This window comes from Hypanus sabinus, chromosome 12 (assembly GCF_030144855.1).
Source record: "Hypanus sabinus isolate sHypSab1 chromosome 12, sHypSab1.hap1, whole genome shotgun sequence".
Lineage (NCBI taxonomy): Eukaryota > Metazoa > Chordata > Chondrichthyes > Myliobatiformes > Dasyatidae > Hypanus > Hypanus sabinus.
In genome coordinates this window covers 105,749,152-105,766,656 of record NC_082717.1, presented here as the reverse complement: position 1 = coordinate 105,766,656, position 17,505 = coordinate 105,749,152, and the positions used below count along the sequence as shown (strand labels likewise).

The window sequence follows — 17,505 nt, the reverse complement described above, 5'->3', positions numbered from 1 at the left end:
ATCCTATCACACACATTCCCTCTGCTCTACCCATTTCCCTTCACTGTCCCTGCCACCCTGTCTAAGTTGCTTTCTCTTTATGTTCTGACGAAAGGCCTTTGACCTGAACCACTGTTTCTCTTTCCACAGATGCTGCCCGACCTACTGAAAGCTTCCAGCATTTCTGTGTTCTTCTTTAGTTTCAAGCTGATAAAACTTATCACCAAAAACAGCTTTTACTAGTTCAAAGTTATGTGGGGAAGCAAGGGCAATGGGAAAAATACCAGACACGATGAAACCTTTAACAGGCTTTGAGAAAAGCAAATTCCATTCAGCAAGTGTAACAACACTGTGTACTGAATGTGCCACAGTACATGGCCGCCAGCCACTTCAGAGAGTGAACAGCTCTACTTCAAGAAACATTATTCAGTCTTTTCATGTGTTTACACATGACATGAATCAGCAAGACAAGACTCTTATTCAGAGCCAGCACTAGAACTTGATAATAGTTTTATTCACCATGCAAGAACTTCGCAATGATATTTCTTGGCATGGAAACACCAATGCCTTTTGACAGAAAGTCCTACAAAAAGTAGTGGACTAGGCACAGTACATCACAGGTAAGCCCTCCCATGTGTGTTACCAACATGTAACCCCGTCATAGGAAAGCAGCATCCATCGTCAGAGTTCTCCGCCACCCAGATCATCTTGCTGCTGCCATCAGGTAGAAGGTAAAGGACACTCAGGACTCGTACAACCAGCTTCAAGAACAGTTACTACTCCTCAACCATCAGGCTCTTGAATTAAGGAAGATAACCACATTCACTTGCCCCATCATTGAAATGTTCCGACAACCGATGATCCCACTTTAAGGACTCTTAATCTCATTATTTCGTGTTGTTATTTATTGCTATTTATTTATATTTGCATTTGCACAGTTTGTTGTCTTCTGCACTCTGGTTGATCGTACATTGATCCTGTTGCAGTTACTATTAGACCACGACAGAGGAGCAGAAATAGGCCATTTGGCCCATCGAGCCTGCTCTGCCATTTCTTCATAGCTGATCCAATTTTCCTCCCAGCCCCAATCTCTTGTCTTCTCCCCATATCTACTTAGGCCCTGACCAATCAAGAATCAATCAACCACTGCCCTAAATATACCCACTGATTTGGCCTCCACAGCCAGCCATGGCAAAGAATTACACAGATTCGCCACTCTCTGGTTGAAGAAATTCCTCCTCATCTCTGTTCTAAATGGACATCCCCCTCCTTGCTTTTATATTGTAATCCTCTTGAAATGAATGCTAACATATATATAGCTAGGACGCCTAAGACTTTTGCACAGTACTGTACTGCAGTAATTTTATGAATCGCACTGTACTGCTGCCACACAGAAAAAATCATGACATTATGTGAATGATGGTAAACCTGATTCTGGTTTGGATCTCTATTGTGGACTGAGAGTGGGAAGCGGGCAGGAAGAGGGGAATCATGGTTGGGAAAATGGGAAGGGAGAGGGGAGGGAGCAGGAAGCACCAAAGAGACAGTCAGTAATGATGACTGGAATCAAATGGCCTTGCCTGGTGTCCCAGGGCTGGGTGTGTTTGCACCCATGCCAACCTCAGCCCCTGGCACTCCTTCTCTGCCAGCTCTCCCACACCCCCCACGTGGCACTCCACCCACACTGCTCCCAACATCCTTTGCTCCCGCTAGATTTACAAACTTGCTCTCTGCTATATATATATGCGCCAAAGACTTTAGCACGGTATTGTATTTCTTTACCCATTCTCCTAATCTGTCCAGGTCCTCTGCAGACTCCCTACCTACCCTTCTACCTATCTTTGGACCATCCATAAACTTGGCCACAAAGCTTTCAGTTCCATTATCCAAATCATTGACATATAACATGAAAAGAAGAGGTCCCAGCACCTTCCCTTGCAGAACATCGCTTGTCACTGGCAGCCAACCAGAAAAGAACCCTTTTGTTCCCACTGTTTGCCTCCTGACGGTCAGCCAATCATCTGTATGTATTTACACAGCATACAGGCAGAGACCTGGATCTACACAGTCACAGGGTGTGGTATCCTCCCTTTCCCTCTAGAGGCCTCTTCCCCACCTTGACCGAACCTGAATCCCTTCCAACTTGGGTCCTATTTACCTGTTCTAATGAAAGGAGAGATGAACAATTAGCTTTACCTATCACCTGTACATTGAGACATACAGTGAAATGGTGACTTGAGTCAAATCAGCCCACAGGTGTGTCGCATGTATCTTGTGTTTGCCATAAACATACCCACTCCACTTGCCAAAATCACCTCTCTGCACCCTCCCCACAACTCCCAACCCTACAGAGTTTCATATGGTTGGCAAAGTTAGATATGCTGCATTCAGAAACACAAGAGATTCTGCAGGTGCTGGAAATCCAGAGTAACACACACAAAATGCTGGAGGAACTCAGCAGGTCAGGCAGCATCGATGGAAATGAGTAAACAGTCGACACTTTAGGCCGAGACCCATCATCGGGACCGGGCAGAACCCAGAACAAGAAGGTGGGGCAAGGGAAAGAAGTACAAGCTAGAAGATGATAGATGGAACCAGGTGAAGGGGAAGGTGGGTGGGTGGTGGGAAGGAGGGAAATAGGATGAAGTGAGAAGCTGGGAGTTGATAGGTGGAAGAAGAAATCTGTGGAGAGGATAGAGGACCTAGGGAGAAAGGGAAGGAGGAGTGGCACTAGGGGGAGGTGAAGAGATAAGAAGGGGTAAGAAGGGGGCCAGAACAGGGAATGAATAAAGAGATGAGGGTGAGTGGGGGAGAAATTACTGCAAGTTAGAGGAATCTAACGCCATTGTAGCATCATGGTTACAGCTCGGGTCATTCCAGAGTGTGGAGTTCAATTCTGAAGTACCTGTCAGTAGTTTGTACATTCTCCCCGTCAATACAAGGGTTTCGTCTGGGTGCTCCGGTTTCCTCCCACAGTCCAAAGACGTACCAGTTGGTAGGTTAATTGGTCATTGTAAATTGCCCTGGGGTTAAATCGGTGGGATGCTGGGTGGTGTGGCTTGTTGTGCAGAAGAACCTGTTCTACACTGTACCTCTAATGAAAATAGAATGAAATGAGAATTTCATGCTCTCAAGATGGAGGCTATCCAGCCAGAGTATGAGGTTTTGCTTCTCTAACCTGAGAATGGCCTCATAGTGACAGGCGAGGAGACCAACATGTGGGCCAACATGCCAGAACCAGAGTGGGCAGTGGAATTGAAATGGCTGGTCACCAGGAAACCCTTCTTGTTGTGGTTGAGCAAAGATGTTTGTCAAAGCGGTCCCCCGCATTCAGTACGTGTTGAGTGAGACCCAAAGACTGATTCCACAGGTGCCCCCACTAACCTCCACCAGAGAACGGGATTATCCGCCAATTTTCAAGCAATGTCAGCGTACTCGATGTTATCCCACTCTAGCCTCCTATACTGGACCTTGTCAAAGATGGTCTGAAAACTCAGAATCCATGAGTTCTCCCTTCTCTGTACAGCCAGTGTGTGGGCCAAATACAATTTTCTTTTCACTGGGAGAGGGAAGTAGGACGGAAGTGGGAGTGGGTTCAGGTTTGGTCAAGGTGAGAAAGCAGAGGGAAAGCATGGGAACCAAATCCTGTATCCTTGAGGGTCTACGGTTGGCTCTGTATGGAGTGTATGGCATATAGCAGTCTTGCTCCTGTATCTACCATCAACCCCACTGGACCAAGCCCTCACTCAAATGTCAAATAATCTAGAATGATACAGCACAGAAACCGGCCGCTCAGCCCACGGTGTGCGCTCTGACTATCCCACATTAAAGAATCCCAATATAGGCATCCTTCACTCCTCAAAATGGAGGGGAAACAAGTCACCCTTGGCCCCAAGGAATGGCCTAAGAAACATATGTGACATTTTCAACCTTTACACAAGTCACAGAGTCTCAGAGAAGTACAGCTCAGAAACATCTCTTCAGCCCATCTAGTCCGTGTCGAACTATTTAAACTGCCGAATTCCATCATCCTGCCCTCCCTACCCCTATCATCCATGTACCTATCCAAACTTCCCTTCCACGTAGAAATCGAGCTCACATGCACCACTTGTGCTGACAGCTCATTCCACACTCTCACGACCCTCTGAGAGAAGATGTCTCCTCTGATGTTCCCCTTAAACTTTTCACTTCTCATCCTTAGGTCTCGGAAGTGATTCAAATGACCTGAATTGTCTGCAGATGCCATCAATGCGAGGCAGCAGAAAGGAGAGCTTGCTGCCTATCCTTGATATTCAGAGGCAATAATATTGCTGAGTCACCACCGTCAACATCCTGCAGGAATCTCAACCAGACCAGCCACGTAAACGCTGCGACAAGAATAGGTCTGAAACTGAGTATGCTGTCATCCCGAGGTTTGTCCACCGTCTACAAAGCACAAGTCAGGAATATGGCGGAGCCTTCTCTCCAGCACGAGAAAGCTCCAACAACTCTCAAGATGTTCACCAGCATCCACGATAATGTTTCTCCCATGGCCCTTTCCCTCCTGTTCCCCATTCCCTTCTCCTCACCTGCCCATCCCTATCCTTCGATGCTCCTCCTCTTTCTCTTTCCTTTAGAGCCCACTATCAAATTCCCTCCTCTTCAGCCTTTTATCTCTTCTACCTATCACCAGATTCTCACTTCATCCCCACCTCACCCACCCACCTATCTTCCCCCTGCCAACTTGTACTCCTTCCTCTCCTCCACCTTCTTATTCTGTCTCTTTCCACTTTCATTTCCAGTCCTTAGGAAGGGTTTTGGCATGTAATATTGACTGTCGATTCTCCTCCATAGATGCTGCCTGGCCTGCTGAGTTCCTTTTGTGTGTGTTGCCTTGGATTTCCAGCACCTATAGAGTATTTTGTGTGGATATTATCTGTCATTGAACAATAAGTAATGATTTTCTGATTTAAGGCAGTTATTTCCTCCTGCGCTCCACACACCTAAGCAATCTCTTTGTTGCTAAGAGAACGGCCAGTACTGCTGAACAATGCAACTGTTCTTGTCGTTCTGGGGATCTGCTTCACTGTTAGAGACGTATTAGATGCAAGGATGTAATGTCGTGGCATTCTAAAGCACTGGCGAAGCCTCATTGGGGTATTATGAGCAGTTTTGGGCCCATTATTTAAGAAAACCTCCACATCCTGGATCAACACGTTGATGCCGTGTGAAGGCTTGTGTGCTTCCAGGAGATGCCAACTCAGGGAGTCGGAATGGCTGCGGACGGGATGCCAGGTGAAGATCGATCCAACTCTGTCTCCCAAATGAACAGGCTCGCAAAGCAACGACAAAATCTAAGAGAAGATGTACTGATATTGGAAAGGGTTCAAGGGAAGTTCACAAAAATGATTCCAGGATTGAATGGCATGTCATATGAAGAGCGTTTGATGGCTCTGGGCCTGTACTCACTGGAATTCAGACAAATGAAGGGTGATCGACAGAAATTTATTGACTGTTCAAATGCCTCGATAGAATGGATGTGGGGAGGATGTTTCCTATGGTGGGGGACTCTAAGACTAGAGGACACAGCCTCAGAATAGAGGGATGCCTTTTTAGAACAGAGATGAGGAGGAATTTCTTTCGCCAGAGAGTAGTGAATCTGTGGAATTCGTTACTTCAGGTGGTTGTGTGCAGGCTAATGGGACAAGACAGAATAACAGTTCAGCAGAGACTAGATGGACTGAAGGGCCTGCCCTGTGCTATAATGATCTATGACCTCATATTGGAACAAAACACAAATAAGTGTGCTCATTTTACGTATGTATAGAGTCAGAGAGGCAGAACACGGAGAGAGCATCACTCCTGTTAGGCTTGTATTTTATCACAAGCAAGAGAAAATCTGCAGACACTGGGAATCCAAGCAACACACTCAAAATGCTGGAGGAACTCTGCAGGCCAGGCAGCATCTGTGGAAAAGAGTAAACAGTCGACATTTCGTACTGAGACCCTTTGTCGGGGTTGGAAAAAACATAAGAAGTCAGTTTAAGAAGGTGAGGGGAGGGGAGGGGAGGAAGAAGTACAAGGTGCAGGTAAAACTGAAAGGAGGAGGGGTGAAGTAAGGAGCTGGGAAGCTGATTGGTGAAAGAGTTAAAAGGTTGGAGAAGGAGGAATCGGATAGGAGAGTGTGAAAGACCATGGAAGAAAGCAAAGCGGGAGGGGATGCGCAGGTAAGGAGAGTGAGATGAGAATGAGGAATGATAAAGGAAAGGGGGGGGCAATTACTGGAAGATGGAGAAATCGATGTTGATGCCATCAGGTTGGAGGCTACCCAGATGGAATATAAGGTGTTGTTCCTCCAACCTGATGGTGGCCTCGTGGCGACAGTAGAGAAGCTCGGGGACTGACAACTTGGGATGGGAATGGGAAGTGGAATTGAAATGGGTGGCCGCCGGGAGATCCTGGTTTCTCTGGTGCTCGGCAAAGTGGTCTCCCAATGCACGTCGGGACTCACTGAGATGCAGGAGACCACACGGGGTGACTGGACAAGGGAGCTGTGAAGTGGAAAGTGAGGTGGAGGGCATCATGCCCTCCCTCCCCACCCACCCCCCAATTTCCGCTTTTCACAGCTTCCTATGCAGCTCCCTTGTCCATTTGTCCCTCCCCACCGATCTGCCTCCTGGTACTTATCCTTGCAAGTGGAACAAGTGCCAACCTGCCCCTACACCTCCTCCCTCACTACCGTTCAGGTCACAAACAGTCCTTCCAGGCGAGGTGACACTTCACCTGTGAGTCTGTTGGGGGTCATCTGCTGTGTTCAGAGCTCGCAGTGTGGCTTTAATCTTTAATTTAGTTTTATTTTAAACTTTATTCTAGGAGAGGACTGGCATGGGATTCCAACAAGAAAACTGTGCTGTTGGGATGTCAATCCCTTAACTTTCAATTTCTGGTGAGGAAAATACAATCATAATGTAGTTTTGTTCAGAGAGGCGAAGTACAATATACAAGCTAATCCCATATGTCAATATTAACATTAAAGTCTCCCTGCCTACACTCATTGATGGCGTACATGTGGATGGTTGACAGGAGACTGGTAAAGATGTCAACGTTTGGGCGAAGAGATGTTGGAAGGCTTTTAAACTGCACTTAGAGCCTCCTCCAAAACTACAGGTGCTGCTAAAAAGTAAGTGGTGAAAGGAAAATGAAATCGACTGATGGCCAAAGCGTCCTTGAGCTTACAATAAAAACACAGAAGATGATAATCGCAACTTTGCATTTGTTATTGATGGTAGCTTCCAGGTGACAATATCTGTTAGACCTCTCTAGGTGTGAGCCAGCATCGTCTGCAAATCGAATAGATACATCGATGATGACTGCTTTATGGTCTTTTACAAATACAGCATCTGGGATTCAAGTGTTTCAAAACTATTTGCAAAACCCGGTTTCCTTAAAAAAAACTGTAAATCTGGCTTGGAATATCCTTCTGCAATATAGCCTCCTCTCCATATTCCTTCCTGCCCTGACCAATCAAGAATCTAGCAACCTCTGCCTTAAATATACCCAATGACTTGGCCTGCACAGCCGCCTGTGGCTAAAGGAATTCCCCCTCACTTCCATTGTAAAAGGATGCCCCTCTATTGCGAGACTGTTCCCGCTGGTTTTACAATACCACATCATACGAAACATCATGTCCACATCCACTCTACAGAGGCCTTTCAACATTCGATAGGTTTCAATGAGATGACCCCTCATTCGCCTGAATTCTATTGAGTGCAGGCCCAGAGCCATCAAGGGCTCTTCATGTGATAAGTCCTTAAATCCTGGATTCAGTTTCCTGAATCTGCTTTGAACCCTCTCCCATGTCAGCACAACCTTTCTCCAATAAGCGGCCCAAAACTGCTCACAATACTCCAAGTGAGGCCTCTCCAGTGATTTATAAAACCTCAGCATTACATCCTTGCTCTTTTATTCTAGTCCTCTTGAAATGAATGTTAACATTGCATTTGCCTCCCTTACCACGGGATCAAACTGCAAGTTAACCTTTAGGGAACCCAAAGGTTCCCATGAGGACCCCAAGTCCTTTTGCATCGCAGTGTTTTAAATCTTCTCTCCATTTAGAAAATAGTTAACCTTTTCATTTCTTCTATCAAAGTGCATGACTGTACGCTTCCCAACGCTGTATTCCATCTGCCATTTCTTTACTCATTCTCCTAACCTGTCTAAATCCTTCTGCAGCCTCTCTACTTCCTCAAAACTACCTGCCCCTTCATCTATCTTCATATCACCTGCAATCTTTGCCACAAACCATGAATTCCATCATCCAAGTCATTGACACATAATTAAAAAAAAGTGCTCCAAACACAAACCCCGGTGGAACACCAGTAATCACTGGCAGCCAACCAAAAAAGGTTCCTTTTATTCCCACGCTTTGCTTCCTGCCAATCAATCTCTGCTCTATCCATTGTAGAATCTTTCCTATAAAACCATGGACTTTTAAGTTGTTAAGCAGCCTTATGTGCAGCAGCTTGTCAAAGGCCATCAGAAATTCAAAGAACACAACATCAATCAATTCAAAGAATTCCAACAGGTTTGTCAGGCAAGATTTTTCTGAGTAGAAACCTTCAGTCAAAGTGCTCGCTCACAGGTCCAAGCAGAGGGACACTGGGGTTCTGTCCTGGGTCTGGTCAAAGTGCTCGCTCACAGGTCCAAGCAGAGGGACACTGGGGTTCTGTCCTGGGTCTGGTCAAAGTGCTCGCTCACAGGTCCAAGCAGAGGGACACTGGGGTTCTGTCCTGGGTCTGGTCAGTGCTCACTCACAGGTCCAAGCAGAGGGACACTGGGGTTCTGTCCTGGGTCTGGTCAGTGCTCACTCACAGGTCCAAGCAGAGGGACACTGGGGTTCTGTCCTGGCTCTGGTCAGTGCTCGCTCACAGGTCCAAGCAGAGGGACACTGGGGTTCTGTCCTGGGTCTGGTCAAAGTGCTCGCTCACAGGTCCAAGCAGAGGGACACTGGGGTTCTGTCCTGGGTCTGGTCAAAGTGCTCGCTCACAGGTCCAAGCAGAGGGACACTGGGGTTCTGTCCTGGGTCTGGTCAGTGCTCGCTCACAGGTCCAAGCAGAGGGACACTGGGGTTCTGTCCTGGCTCTGGTCAGTGCTCACTCACAGGTCCAAGCAGAGGGACACTGGGGTTCTGTCCTGGGTCTGGTCAAAGTGCTCACTCACAGGTCCAAGCAGAGGGACACTGGGGTTCTGTCCTGGGTCTGGTCAAAGTGCTCGCTCACAGGTCCAAGCAGAGGGACACTGGGGTTCTGTCCTGGGTCTGGTCAGTGCTCGCTCACAGGTCCAAGCAGAGGGACACTGGGGGTTCTGTCCTGGGTCTGGTCAGTGCTCACTCACAGGTCCAAGCAGAGGGACACTGGGGTTCTGTCCTGGGTCTGGTCAGTGCTCGCTCACAGGTCCAAGCAGAGGGACACTGGGGTTCTGTCCTGGGTCTGGTCAGTGCTCACTCACAGGTCCAAGCAGAGGGACACTGGGGTTCTGTCCTGGCTCTGGTCAGTGCTCGCTCACAGGTCCAAGCAGAGGGACACGGGGGTTCTGTCCTGGGTCTGGTCAAAGTGCTCGCTCACAGGTCCAAGCAGAGGGACACTGGGGTTCTGTCCTGGGTCTGGTCAGTGCTTGCTCACAGGTCCAAGCAGAGGGACACTGGGGTTCTGTCCTGGGTCTGGTCAGTGCTCGCTCACAGGTCCAAGCAGAGGGACACTGGGGTTCTGTCCTGGGTCTGGTCAAAGTGCTCGCTCACAGGTCCAAGCAGAGGGACACTGGGGTTCTGTCCTGGGTCTGGTTAGTGCTTGCTCACAGGTCCAAGCAGAGGGACACTGGGGTTCTGTCCTGGCTCTGGTCAAAGTGCTCACTCACAGGTCCAAGCAGAGGGACACTGTGGTTCTGTCCTGGCTCTGGTCAGTGCTCGCTCACAGGTCCAAGCAGAGGGACACTGGGGTTCTGTCCTGGGTCTGGTCAGAGTGCTCACTCACAGGTCCAAGCAGAGGGACACTGGGGTTCTGTCCTGGCTCTGGTCAAAGTGCTCGCTCACAGGTCCAAGCAGAGGGACACTGGGGTTCTGTCCTGGGTCTGGTCAAAGTGCTCGCTCACAGGTCCAAGCAGAGGGACACTGGGGTTCTGTCCTGGGTCTGGTCAAAGTGCTCGCTCACAGGTCCAAGCAGAGGGACACTGGGGTTCTGTCCTGGGTCTGGTCAAAGTGCTCGCTCACAGGTCCAAGCAGAGGGACACTGGGGTTCTGTCCTGGCTCTGGTCAGTGCTCGCTCACAGGTCCAAGCAGAGGGACACTGGGGTTCTGTCCTGGGTCTGGTCAGTGCTCACTCACAGGTCCAAGCAGAGGGACACTGGGGTTCTGTCCTGGCTCTGGTCAGTGCTCGCTCACAGGTCCAAGCAGAGGGACACTGGGGTTCTGTCCTGGGTCTGGTCAAAGTGCTCACTCACAGGTCCAAGCAGAGGGACACTGGGGTTCTGTCCTGGGTCTGGTCAAAGTGCTCGCTCACAGATCCAAGCAGAGGGACACTGGGGTTCTGTCCTGGGTCTGGTCAGTGCTCACTCACAGGTCCAAGCAGAGGGACACTGGGGTTCTGTCCTGGCTCTGGTCAGTGCTCGCTCACAGGTCCAAGCAGAGAGACACTGGGGTTCTGTCCTGGGTCTGGTCAAAGTGCTCGCTCACAGGTCCAAGCAGAGGGACACTGGGGTTCTGTCCTGGGTCTGGTCAAAGTGCTCGCTCACAGGTCCAAGCAGAGGGACACTGGGGTTCTGTCCTGGGTCTGGTCAGTGCTCGCTCACAGGTCCAAGCAGAGGGACACTGGGGTTCTGTCCTGGGTCTGGTCAGTGCTTGCTCACAGGTCCAAGCAGAGGGACACTGGGGTTCTGTCCTGGGTCTGGTCAGTGCTCACTCACAGGTCCAAGCAGAGGGACACTGGGGTTCTGTCCTGGCTCTGGTCAGTGCTCGCTCACAGGTCCAAGCAGAGGGACACTGGGGTTCTGTCCTGGGTCTGGTCAGTGCTCGCTCACAGGTCCAAGCAGAGGGACACTGGGGTTCTGTCCTGTGTCTGGTCAAAGTGCTCACTCACAGGTCCAAGCAGAGGGACACTGGGGTTCTGTCCTGGGTCTGGTCAAAGTGCTCGCTCACAGGTCCAAGCAGAGGGACACTGGGGTTCTGTCCTGGGTCTGGTCAAAGTGCTCACTCACAGGTCCAAGCAGAGGGACACTGGGGTTCTGTCCTGGGTCTGGTCAAAGTGCTCACTCACAGGTCCAAGCAGAGGGACACTGGGGTTCTGTCCTGGGTCTGGTCAAAGTGCTCGCTCACAGGTCCAAGCAGAGGGACACTGGGGTTCTGTCCTGGGTCTGGTCAAAGTGCTCACTCACAGGTCCAAGCAGAGGGACACTGGGGTTCTGTCCTGGGTCTGGTCAAAGTGCTCGCTCACAGGTCCAAGCAGAGGGACACTGGGGTTCTGTCCTGGGTCTGGTCAGTGCTCACTCACAGGTCCAAGCAGAGGGACACTGGGGTTCTGTCCTGGGTCTGGTCAGTGCTCGCTCACAGGTCCAAGCAGAGGGACACTGGGGTTCTGTCCTGGGTCTGGTCAGTGCTCGCTCACAGGTCCAAGCAGAGGGACACTGGGGTTCTGTCCTGGGTCTGGTCAAAGTGCTCGCTCACAGGTCCAAGCAGAGGGACACTGGGGTTCTGTCCTGGGTCTGGTTAGAGTGCTCACTCACAGGTCCAAGCAGAGGGACACTGGGGTTCTGTCCTGGGTCTGGTCAGTGCTCGCTCACAGGTCCAAGCAGAGGGACACTGGGGTTCTGTCCTGGGTCTGGTCAAAGTGCTCACTCACAGGTCCAAGCAGAGGGACACTGGGGTTCTGTCCTGGGTCTGGTCAGTGCTCACTCACAGGTCCAAGCAGAGGGACACTGGAGTTCTACATGAACTGACTGACTGCCCTTTGTAAAGGCTAAATCTGTGCCAGGTGGGAGTACATGGTGCCCATGAGTGATCTGGAGGTCTTGCTGGACCACCTCTCACCACAGGGGATGGAATGTATCCCAGACAAAGATGGTGAAAGATTTTATTTGAATTTTATACTCTTTCTGATGGAAATATGCCCAGTATGGAGGACATTTTCAAAAGGAACCCCACCACTCAGAATACGCACTCTTCCCAGTGCTACAGTCGGGGAGGGGCTACAGGAATCTGATGACCCACACTCAACGTTTTAGGAACAGTCCCTTCCCATCTGTCACCAGACAGACATGAACACTACCTCACTATTTTTACTCTCTTTTTGCCCTAATACATATTATATATTATAACATATTTCTTATTTGGATGAGGGGGTGGAGATACGTCTCTGCCAAAGGGGGTGTGAGGTGCTCCTTCTCTCCGCCAGGCTGCAGGTCACCCTTGGGCAACGGGTGCACCTGCTTAACGCTCCCCCCGCCGATCAAGGTCACATGAAACCGTGGGAGCAGGCAGTGGATAGTCGTATAGGCAACCACTGACACCAAGCAGACAGTCTCTGAGAAGTATTGATAATGGTCACCCATCTTGCAAAGAAGGGAGAAAAATTTACAAAGAACAATCATGGTCAAGAGTATAATCACCTACCTCATACAACACGGCACATAATGAAGGAATGAATATTTCTTATTAGAAATGGTAGTATATTCTATGTATTTCCCTGTACTGCCACTACAAAACAACATATTTCTTGACATTTGGCAGTGATAGTAAACCTCATTCTGATTCATTGTAAATACATAAATAAACCTTTGTCACAAAAGAACTTTTAACCCATTGTCTGTTGACACCAAGAAGAGCATCTCACACATTCTTGCTTTTCTATTGAAATGAGTATGACCTAAGCAAAAACCGAATATTCTGAAACAACAGAACAGGTCAGGCAGGGTCTTTGGAGAGAGAACCAGTTAACATTTCAGCTTTGGGACTCATCAGAACTACAAACAAAAGAGGAACAAGGGCTGGGGCCAGTCTGGAATCACTCGGACAGCGGGAGGGGAGTATCTCTGACAGGGCGAGACTGGATTACCAGATGTGGCTGTTCGCTCCTTTGTGCTATGTGTTGCTGATGCGGTAGAGTTTGCTTAATGCAGCAGGCAAAACAAAAAGAGGAAAATAGATGGCGGGGAAATGGCGGACCCTGGTACAACAGATGGACAGAGGTGTTATCTAACGTTGGAGCATTCCATGTTGAGTCCTGCAGGCTGCAGCATGCCCAGGTAGAAGGTGAGGTGTTGTTCCTCAAAGCTTATATTGAATCTTGTCATAACAGTGCCATAAACAAAGTTTCCTTTCCTGAAAGCAAGTCAGGGTATTTAAGAAATTAGCTGAAAGATTTTTGAGGTTGATGGACAGAGAATTCCGCAGCCCCCTGAAGGGGCTGTTAGATGGGTGTCCAGCACACCGGGGGCACTGGGCCTGGCCACAGGGCTGCCACACCACCTTCCAGCTGCTTGCATTGCCTCACAGCTGTTTAACTTGAAATACTCTAAACTAAAGGGAGGAGAGAAGGTCAGACGAGAATGGTTGATTTCACCTCGTTGATATCACACTTTAAAGCATCTGGATCGGGCAAAGCCCCAAGTCAACACCGCCTAATAATATTTAGAAATTACCTCACACACTCCAGGAAAGCTATGCAGACAATTAAACATTAACCGAAACTGTAAGCAAAGAGAACAATTGAGCAAAGATCATTACACCATTCACACACATTCCAACAACCTTAAGTCTTCAGTAACAGTGATCCTGTCCTGAGCACTTTTCCTGTAAGGAGTGTCAACCCAACCAGTGTCACAAACCCAAAAAGAAGCGTCCAACAACAGGGGAGGGGTGGGGGGGGGGGACACACAATTCGAACAAACAGCAAATTGAAGGAAACAAATGAGAGAGTAAATGTATGTTAACAGTGTAAATGAAGACATTCAATTAGACGATAAAGACGGTGCATTCTCACAATCCTCACGGTGAAGTCATTCTGCTAGGGCAAGCATGGAACTGCAGAAAGGGAAGGGATTATCCAGGAATACTACACACAGAACCAAGCAAGCCTACAACCCAGCTGAGGATATTTACTCCCTGTAAACTCACTTAGATCACAGCGCCAGGCAGTATTTCAATTTGCAACATCATCACAGCTCTCCAGCATTAGGTTTGGGTGGTCAGTTTAATTCATAGAGTAACAGCTCTCAGCTGAGGGAAAAAGGTAAAGGGAGAGAATGAGAGAGAGAGGGGGGGAGAGAGAGAGAGAGAGAGAGAGAGGAGAAAGAGAGGGGAGAGAAAGAGAGGAGAAAGAGAGGGGAGAGAAAGAGAGGGGAGAGAGAGAAAGAGAGGGGAGAGAGGAGGGAGAGAGAGAAAGAGGGGAGAGAGAGAGGAGGGAGAGAGAGAAAGAGAGGGGAGAGAGAGGAGGGAGAGAGAGAGAAAGAGGGGAGAGAGAGAGAGGAAGAGAGAGAGATTACATGCTACAGGTGAGAGCAAGTGCTTGTCAAAGAGAGAAAGAGGGAGAGAGCAACTCCGTTCTTACCTTGTGATATAGTTAGTTCCATGTCAGAGCCATTTACTACTTTAACTGTATTTGAAGAATAAGCAGGCAATGATTCCTACCCGACGGGGAATCCACCATAACATTCCAGCCATGGCATTAGACAATGAAAGGTGAATTTTACAGTATGTAGAAGTCCTGAACCAAGAAATAATGATGTCATCCATTCCTTATATGGGGCAGCATTGTGCAGATTAACTTTGGTCAGTAAGAAGGCGGAGTCTGAATGTGAGCTGTTTGAGGAATCCAGCTGGGATGAGTTTGTGTCCCAGGCTAGGCTACACATGTAGTAGTGGACAGGGTTCTTTACCCAAGGAAGGGAGGGAGGGTAGGGGTGAGTAGAAGGAACCTGTGAGTTCTGCACGTCTGCTGTATGCCAGTGCACGCAAAACTAAATAAACAAGTCCAAGTGCAAACAACCCCAGACAAAAGAGGCTGTTTTAGTTGCTTGATATCATTTAATTATTGTTAACAAGCACGGCCTCTCTCTTGTTTGAACCTGTAATGCAACATTTACTGTCAGGGTGCTGTAGTGCTGAGCCCAGCTTTACCTTTACCTGGCGTGTGTGTGTGTGTGTGTGTGTGTGTGTGTGTGTGTGTGTGTGTGTGTGTGTGTGTGTGTGTGTGTGTGTGTGTGTGTGTGTGTGGCGTTCACTCACGTTTCAAAGGGTGACACTAAAAATGTGGATTGTGTGCCTCTGCAAATCCGGGAATCATTTCTAATCTTTGAGAATAACCGCATTGTGGACACCTTCTAAGAGTGGTGGAGTGGTGATTATGTTAGTAGGTAAGAATCCAGCAGGGTTTTTATGGTAACCATGAATCTATCTATCGTTCTGTTGTTAGGACCAGGCTTCTTTTAGGGTCGAACTTTTACCAGGTGTGGCTCACATATCTCCTGGCCTATCACTTAAGCACAAATAGGGAAAGGTAGGTTTTGACCGAAAGTGGCGACAATTCCTTTCCCTCCACAGATGCTGAGTGCCTGCAGCAGACTGTTTGCTGTGTTTAACACCAGCCTTGTCAGAGCACACAGGTCATGGATCTGCAGTATTAGCTCCACATATGCTGCCTGGCCTGTTGGGAATTTCCAGCATGTCCATAAGACCATAAAACATAGGAAGAGAATGAGGTCACGCGGCCTATTGAGTCTGCACTGCCATTTCATCATGGCTGATCCATTTCCCTCTCACTCTAAACTTCCATCCTTTTCTCCGTATCCCTTCAGGCCCTGACTAATCGAGAATTTATCCAGTCTGTGCCTTAAGTACACCCAATGACTTGGCCTCCACAGCCACCTGTGGCAAAAAATTCACAGATTCACCACTCTCTGACTAAAGAAGTTTCTCCTCATCTCTGTTCTAAATGGACGTCCCTCTATTCTGTGTCCACTGGTCTTAGAGTCCCCACCATAGGAAGCATCCTCTCCGTATCCACTCTCTCAAGGCCTTTCAACATTTGATGTTTCAATGTGGTACACTCCCACCCCCATCCTTCTGAATTCTAGTCAGTACAGGCCCAGAGCCATCAAATGCTCCTCGTATGACAGACCTTTCCATCCCGGAATCATTTTTGTGAAGTTCCTTTGAGACCTCTCCAATGTCAGCACATCCTTTCTTAAATCATGGTTCCCAAACTGCTTTTATTTTAGATTTTGCAATAGAACAGCTGATCACTGAGATGCCACTGAGCAAATGACCGGTGTGTCGATTGCTTTCAACAACTGGTTAACACAATGCAGAGGGGGAGACCAGCAAGGTTACTTGGTGAACATTTTACCTGAGGCAGCTCTCTGCAACCTTGTGTCCTTTTACAACAACCAGGTGGGGGTTTCTCCATGACTTTATCCTGAAGAAGACACTTCGATCAACGTTCCCCCCAGCATTGAAATGTCTTGTTGGTCACAGCTGCTTAACATAGAGTGCTGATAAAAAGTATTCACCCCATTTGGAAGTTTTTATATTTTATTATTTTACAACATTTAGTTACAATAGATTTAATCTGTTTTTTTTGACACTAATCAACAGAATAAGACTTTTCCATGTCAAAGTGAAAACAGGTCTCTACAAAGCAATCTAAATTAATTACAAATATAAAACACAAAACAATTGATTGCATAAGTATTCATCCCCTTCAAGTCAGTATTTGGTAGATGCGCCTTTGGCAGCAATTACAGCCTTGAGTCTGTGTGGATAGGTCTCTATCAGCTTTGCACATCTGGACACTGCAATTTTTCCCATTCTTCTTTACAGAACTACTCAAGCTCTGTCAGGTTGCATGAGTGAAAAGCCTTTTTCATGTTCAGCCACAAATTGTCAATTCAATTGAGGTCTGGACTCTGACTTGGCCACTCCAGGACATAAACTTTGTTGTTTTTAAGCCTTTCCTGTGTAGCTTTGGCTTTATGCTTGGGGTCATTGTCTTGTTGGAAAGCAAATCTTCTCCCAAGTCACAGTTCTCTTGCAGACAGCATCAGGTTTTCTTCCAGGATTTCCCTGTATTTTGCTGCATTCATTTTACCCTCTACCTTCACAAGCCTTCCAGGGCCCGCTGCAGTGAAGCGTCCCCACAGCGTGATGCAGCCACCACCGTGCTTCACGTTAGGGATGATCTGTTTTTGATGTGTGCACTTAGTCTGATGGCCAAGATGCTCAGTTTGGGTTTCATCAGACCGCAGAACCCTCTTCCAGCTGATTTCAGTCTCCCACGTGCTTTCTGACAAACTCTAGCCAAGATTTCATGTGAGCTTTTATTTCAACAGTGGATTTCTCTTTGCCACTCTCCCATAAGCTGTGACTGGTGAAACACCCGGGCAACAGTGGTTGCCTGCACGATCTCTCCCATCTCAGCTGCTGAAGCTTGTGACTCCTCCAGAGTTGTCACAGGTCTCTTGGTGGCCTCCCTCACTAGTCCCCTTCTTGCACGGTCACTCAGT

At 48.3% G+C, this 17,505-nt stretch overlaps 1 protein-coding gene across 5 annotated transcripts in view; it reads right to left on the bottom strand.

Annotated features, from left to right (window-relative positions):
• LOC132403223 (filamin-A-interacting protein 1-like) overlaps positions 1 to 17,505 on the bottom strand; it is a 381,794-nt gene that overhangs the window by 50,659 nt on the left and 313,630 nt on the right. The window contains exon 1 of one of the 5 annotated variants that reach the window (XM_059986630.1): positions 14,553 to 14,753. The exons of 3 other annotated variants lie outside the window; for them this stretch is intronic. The gene's annotated coding sequence lies outside the window, so the exon portion shown is untranslated. Of the gene's footprint in view, positions 1 to 14,119; positions 14,500 to 14,552; positions 14,754 to 17,505 lie in introns of those variants that run through there. One more of the 5 variants, XM_059986631.1, reaches the window with a different exon arrangement.